General features: G+C 49.5%; 1 protein-coding gene across 1 annotated transcript in view; it reads left to right on the top strand.

The window, feature by feature from the left end:
- The window catches only part of GAP43 (growth associated protein 43), a 57,635-nt gene that overhangs the window by 17,403 nt on the left and 33,107 nt on the right, over window positions 1-7,125 (top strand). The gene's annotated exons all lie outside the window — the stretch shown is intronic.

The following is a 7,125-nucleotide window of genomic DNA, read 5'->3' as shown; positions in this document are numbered from 1 at the left end:
GGGGGCAGAGGGAGCTGAGCTGAAAAGAAAATGCTGGGCATGCAAAGAAAGCTGAGTTGATGATTCACTCCTGGCAGCGGTGAGCAGGACACTGCCAGGAGGGGGGAGCTGAGCTGAAGAGTCACTTCTAAGAGGGGGGAGCAGGGGTAGCTGAGTTGAAGAGTCACTGCAAGGAGGGGGAAGCAGTGGCAGCTAAGCTGAAGAGTCACTGCAAGGAGGGGGAGCAGAGCTGAAGAGTCACTGCTAAAAAGGGGAAGCAGGGGGAGCTGAGCTGAAGAGTCACTGCTTACTGCAACAGGTGGTGGTGGGGGAGGGGGGACAGGGGGAGAAGAGCAGAAGAGTTAATGCTGGGCAAGAAAAGAAAGCTGAGGTGATGAGTCACTCCTGGCAGTGGTGAGCAGGACACTGCCAGGAGGGGGGAGCAGGGGGAGCTGAGCTGCTGAGTCACTGCTGGGAAGTGTCCATTCATTTCTGGCTCAGTGTCTGAATTCCCTCTGTAATGCAGTTATTCTTAAAGGGAACCCCTCTGGGTGCATCTTCACTCTCCCTATCTTCCTCCATTTTTCGGCACATGGCTAATTTAAATAAAGAAGTGTACCGCTGATACGTGAATGACACGGGCAGAGCAGTGCCAGGACCACAGCGACAAAGACAACCCGTCAGCACGTGCCGCCATGTTGCTCTGAGTAGGAAATACTAGAACAATGATTCCATACGGCTACAGATGGTTCCATGTCACCCCGTGCGTGCCGAGCCAGGAATTAGAATTAGCTCTTATTGGATTGCCAGAATCTCCGCTCCTTTCTTCTGCCGGGAATTAGAGGATTAAAGGCCCACTTGTATTGTTCTTAGCTCTGCTTTCATCTCTGAGCCCCGCCATGGCTGCTGGAGGCACCAATAAGGAAGAGGATATGAGCCATGTATTGTATTTGCATTGGGTCTACCTTTTTAAAGGAACCGCTCCCACGTATGGTAAATCGGATGTCCTCTAGAACACAATCGGATGCCATATATATACTCGGCTTCTCGGACCTCCATGCCACTGATGCTGTGTCCCCGGCCATGTACTAGGGTTACATAATTACCCTTATTTGAGTTACTGGACATGTGCAGTAACCCAAAAAGGCGCTAATTGTGGGGATAGGGATGTAAATGTGGGTGGTCCCAGCATGTTTAGAGGTGGGGTCTGGTTGGGACAAACCCACAAAGTGGGTGTAATGCGTGGTCCCAGCATGTTTAAAGGTGGGGTCTGGTAGGGATCAACCCATAAAGTGGGTGTGATGCGTGGTCCCTGCACATTTAGAGGTGGGGTCTGGTTGGGATCAACTCACAAAATGGGCGTAATACGTGGTCCCTGCATATTTAGAGGTGGGGTCTGTTTTAAATCAACCCAAAAAGTGGGCGTGATGTGTGATAGCTGCATATTTAGAGGTGGGGTCTGGTTGGGATTAACCCACCAAATGGGCATGATGCATGGTCCCTACATATTTAGAGGTTGTGTCTGGTAGGGATCAACCCACCAAGTGGGTATGATGTATTGACCCTGTATATTTAGAGGTTGGATCTGGTTGGGATCGATCCACAAAGTGGGTGTGGCGTATGGTCCCAGCATATTTAGAAGTTGGGTCTGACTGAGATCAACCCACAAAGTGGGCATGATGGATGGTCCCCGCATATTTAGAGAGGTGGGGTCTGGTTGGGATTACCCACCAAGTGGACATGATGCATGGTCCCTGCATATTTAGAGGTGGTGTCTTGTTGGGATCAACCCACAAAGTGGGTATGATGTATGGACCCTGTATATTCGAGGTTGGATGTGGTAGGGATCAACCCACAAAGTGGGTGTGGCGTATGGTCCCTGCATATTTAGAAGTGGGGTCTGGGCACAACAAACTAGCAAAATGGGCGTGATTTCTGAGCACCCACCCAGAAAGTGGGTGGACAAAATGCGCACAGTGGGTGGGGTGAAGAGTGTCCAGGAACCCGGGGCCATAATGTTGATAAATAGGTAACTTACCCTCACTTCCTCCCAAAATGCAAGTGTCCAATCACGAGGCCTGAGAGGTGTCACATGGGGGCAGGAAGGGTCCTCAGGAGCAACTCAGACCATCACAAAGCTTTATAACTTATCTCCAGCAGGCAAACAGGGCAGTAGGGTAGCAAATGAGACACGTGGGGTAGTAGTGGGGCTAACATAGGGTTACCACCTGTCCAGGATTCACCCGGACAGTCCGGGTTTTGAATGCTGTGTTCGGGTTTCATGGCAGCAGAAACCCGGACACAAAATGTCAGGCAGACAGGGGCAACCAAAATTAAGATAGAGGCTACTGGCCTCCCCACTGAAAATAGTCTCAACTGTGATATTTACTTATGAATGGGTGACACTATTTACATATAATTAAGCTACAACTCATTCTCCCAAAAAAATGTCCGTGCGTTGCTAGAGTGTTCGGGTTTCGCTTGAAGAAAAGGTGGCAACCCTAGTCTAACATAGTGTATATAATAATGTCACATTTATTTTTTTTGCTATGGCTGGAAAAGGAAAGGGGATTTTATGCTGCCTGTGTAGCCCTGGGGAGATTTCCCTTCACTTCCTGTCCTGTAGATGCCACAGGAAGTTAGAGGATATCTCTCCAATGTGAGAGAGTCACAACTGTCACCACTTCAACTCTATTTCTGTTCCGGCGGCCAGGGCCGGATTTACTCTCTTTGCTGCCCCAAGGCCAGGTTCCTCATTGCACCCCCCTCCCCACCAAAGTTTCCCCCCCAATGGAGAATTGCAACCAGATGCTGGCATTTGGTTTTATTTATTTTTCTTTATTATTTTTTAACTTTATCAATGTTTTATTTTTTAAGTTCATTTTTTTTTTTTTACATTTTTATCTTATCTTTTATTTTTTTAATATAATTTTTATATTTGATAATTTTTTAACTTTTTATCACTTTTATTTGAATTTTAATTATTTCTTATTATTTTTGACTTATTTTTTTCATTTGTATTTATTTTATTATTTTTTACTTTGTCAATAATTATTTTTTTACATTTAGCCCTGCTTGCCCGAAGCAGGGCCAAATGTAGAAATAGAACAGAACTACCCACCCAGTGGCTGTGCTGCCCCTCTACTCCCTGCTGCCCCAAAGCCAGGCCTCGATGGCCTTGTGGGAAATCCGGCCCTGCCGGCGACACCTAAAAATTTGGTATTTTCCCATCACATGACAGGGGTTTTACCCCTTTCCCTTTTCCCCCGATTGGCCCAAGCCCAGGTTCTCTTTAAGTTACCTTAAATTGCAGCACGGCTTCTGTAGCCATGTTCTTTATTATACGTTGCATTGTGTTTTTTTTAAAAAGCATTTCCGTGTGCTTAACTGACCCGACGTCGCCAAGGCAACAGCTATCCGCTTGTCAGCCATGTCGGTCTGCGGGGCCGACGTCTATAAGTTCGCATTGTAGCGCTCGGCGGGGGGGGGGGGGCGCGCTCTGTGGTCTGCATTCGATTGTCCCGGTTCTCCGCGCGGTGTTTGGCTGGCGGAGTGGGGAACGTACAAATGCCGTCCCTCCGTCTTGCTGACATAAAAAAAAGAATTAATTTGGCCTTCTTGTTTTATCTGAACGGGCCGCGTCTCCGCGCTGTCTCTGGCTCCGCTCTCACGGTGCCGCTGCCAGCAAAATTTGGATCTCCTCGCCCATTATCAGCAATAAAATATCCCAGACTGAATAATGTATGTGGAAGTGACAGCCGGGCCCCTACGGTTTTTGATAATGTGATTCATTCGCGCAGGCGATTTGAAACGTAAGGTGGTTTGAGGAAACGAAAATTTCAATTTTTCCACATAAAAAAAAACCCAAAATGGGCGCTTGTCGAAAGCTGCCTTATAATTTCCTTATGTACAGTATATGGTATTAACCAATTCAGCCCTGTACACCCCCAGCCCCCCCGTGGACCAGAGCAATTGGCAAAAACATTGACAATTAAAATGACAAAGTAACACATAGACAGTGGCGGAACTACCAGGGGTCGCTACTGCGACCGGGCCCCCGGAGTTCCGCCATTTGGAGGGGGCCCAGGACAGGGTGAAGGGGCCCCTGGTAACTGCTGATTACCAGGATATTTATTATCCTGGTAACTGCTAAGGTCAGTCCCGGGACCTCTTCCTCCTGTCCTGGGCCCTACATGCTTAACGCTGCTCCCCTCGCCTTGTTCAGGGCGCAGCGTGAAGTATGATCCAGCCGACGCAGCAGCCAATGAGTGGGAAGCGGTGTTATCCCCGCACCCTCATCACACAGAACGCTGCCGAATAGAGAGCTGCTGCGGACACGAAGGGAGGAGATATAGGGAGCAGGGACTATGAAGGTGACATGGGGTCCGGGAGCGGAAAGCTGGGGACGTGAAGGGGCAGATGAGGGGAAGCTGGGGACATGGAAGAGGAGAGTGTGGGGTCCGGATAATTTTTTTAGGACAAACAAGGTTCTCTTTTAAAGGAGAACTATGGGGTTAAGGCTTTTCCCCATAGTTCTCCTTAGGGTAACGGGAGGACACAAACTAGCGTCCTCACAGGCTCAGTATACCGCAAGCTGTAGCTTGCGGTATACTGAGACGCCGCAGCTGAAGCGGATCCCGACAATTGTGGCGGGAGGCTTCCTTCCATGTTCAGGAGGAACTCCTTCTGGGTTTGGAGGAGCTCAGGGTCGGACTGGGTTCTTTCTGAACCTGGGCTTATCCCTACTTAACAACAGGAACACAGAAACAAGAAATTACATTATAACTACGACATTCCACTAGAAGGAACACTACGTCATATGCCCGCTCCTCAACACTGACATCACTCCATCAAGGCATTTTAATATTTGCATAACTCCTCCCAGGACCCAGCCCACTGCTTACATCAGGGCTGAGTGCTTTGTACTGCTATGTACCACATCCTGCCGGCTCCTCCCACCGGCCGTGATCTGCCACCTGTGTTGCATAGGAATGAGAAGCACAGGGCTTCTTATTCTAGTTCCTATGCAAATTTCTTAAAATAAAATATGTAAAATAAGACAGGAATACTTTTTTTTAAAGGAGAACTATGAGGTGAGTGCTTTTCACTCACCTCATAGTTCTAGCCGACCTGTGACAATGAGACTGTCACAGGTCGGCTCAGTAGATCGGGAGGTGAGCGAACACGTACCGGGTTCGCTCGCCTCTCGATCCTGTCACGGCTCTCTGCCGTGACAGGGGGAGGGGCTGGATTCCCCTCTCCCCGCTCCGATCTGCCAGCGCTGACTGGCGGAACGGACGGGGGAGGGGGCGGGTACAGCTGGCTCTGCCTCTAGATAGGCAGAGCCAGCTGTCACTCACGCAGCTGGGCGGATCCCGTCATCTAAGTCGGGATCCCTTCCGGCTGCGGCGTCTCAGTATACCGCGAGCTGTAGCTCGCGGTATGCTGAGCTAAGGGTAATGGGAGGATGCTAGTATGTGTCCTCCCGTTACCCTAAGGAGAACTATGGGGAAAAACACTGACCCCATAGTTCTCCTTTAATGACACTAATAAGTTGATGGGGAGGGGGGTTGCAGGCACTGCAAAATAAGCAGATTCAATTTCAGCTGTAAAACTATATTCAGTACACCTCAGCTCTTGGCAGACTGTTTGCTGATCTCTTGGCTTGTGCAATTTGTTGGCAGAATTACGACCTGAAGGAATGTTCAATGAAGTGTTCCAGAGCAAGCGGAATAATGCCAAGGGGCACACTAGGGTTGCCACCTGTCCAGGATTGACCCGGACAGTCCGGGTTTTGAATGCTGTGTCCGGGTTTCATGGCAGCAGAAACCCGGACACACGATGTCAAGCAACAGGGGCAACCAAAATTAAGATAGGGGCTGCTAGCCCCCACTGAAAATAGTCTCGACTGTGATATTTACATATGAATGGGTGGCACTATTTACATATGAATAAGCTGCGACTCATTCTCCCACAAAAATGTCTGCGCGTTGCTAGAGTGTTCGGGTTTCGCTTGAAGAAAAGGTGGCAACCCTAGGGCACACAGACATTAACTACACTTCTACATCCTCCTCCTGTGTGTGCAAGACCTAAACCTGGGCACATTCAGATCTGATTGCGTAATCTCTGTTGGATTTCTCCAAGCCAGTGATGGTGAACCTTTTTGAGCCCGAGTGTCCAAATTGGATCACTGAACCAACTTATGATCTCAAAGTGCCAACCCTGCAATTGCAACCTGTGCGGGCTCTACAGGTGGTCTGTACAGGCTCTCGGGGAGCTGTGCGGCTCTCAGGTGTTCTCAGAGGGCTCTCAGGGGGGCTGTGCGGGGGCTCAGGGGGGCTATGCGACTCACAGGTGGGCTCTTAAAGCTGTTAGGTGGTCTGTATGAGCTCTCAGGGGGGACTGCACAGCTCTCGGGGGGTCTATAATGGCCCCAGCGAGCGGCCTCTAATATGTCTGATTAGAGGGCCAACGCTGCCTGATTGAGGCCGGTCCGGATCACATACCAAGGTGATCCAGGACGGTCGAGCATATCTTCTGGAGCGCCCATATGTTAATCCGAACCAGTTGTACCAGCGGTGCAGCAGTGGGGACATCAGACAGTGAACAGTGCTGTAAATTACAGTACCATTACATTAAGCAGTGCCTTCAGGGCAGTTGGTGATGTATGGTACTGGAGTGCTGACGGTCACTGCGCTGGCCGGAGGGAGTCCCCTGTCATCCTCTTAATACAGTATGTTCCTGCAGGCTGATACCATCTCTCCTGCAAGTTCCCCCTCACATGCTACCACCAAACTAGGTCTTATTTTCGGGGTAGGTCTTATATTACAGGAATCTTGAAAAATAGTGCTAGGTCTTACTTTCGGGGTAGGTCTTATTTTCGGGGAAACAGGGTATTTGTATGCCTGCGTGGATACAAATGATGGAAATTGGTTAGGTAGTCCCTCACCTTACCTAAATTTGGTAAATCTAAAGGACCTCAGACCTGCCTAACTGCTAGACCGGACCCTGCAGGCTCTCTCTCCCTCTGCTATAGTAGTAAGAGGTCCTGTGAGTCAGGGGCACCAGACAGGACTGTGGTTTGGGTTATATTATCTCCCTAGACAAAATGAGCACTTAACCCTTGCAGTGGGGGGGGGGGGGGGG

Source organism: Nanorana parkeri, unplaced genomic scaffold (assembly GCF_000935625.1).
Source record: "Nanorana parkeri isolate BGI_ZX_2015 unplaced genomic scaffold, ASM93562v1 scaffold1806, whole genome shotgun sequence".
Taxonomy (NCBI): Eukaryota; Metazoa; Chordata; class Amphibia; order Anura; family Dicroglossidae; genus Nanorana; species Nanorana parkeri.
This window is presented reverse-complemented; position numbering and strand designations above follow the sequence as displayed.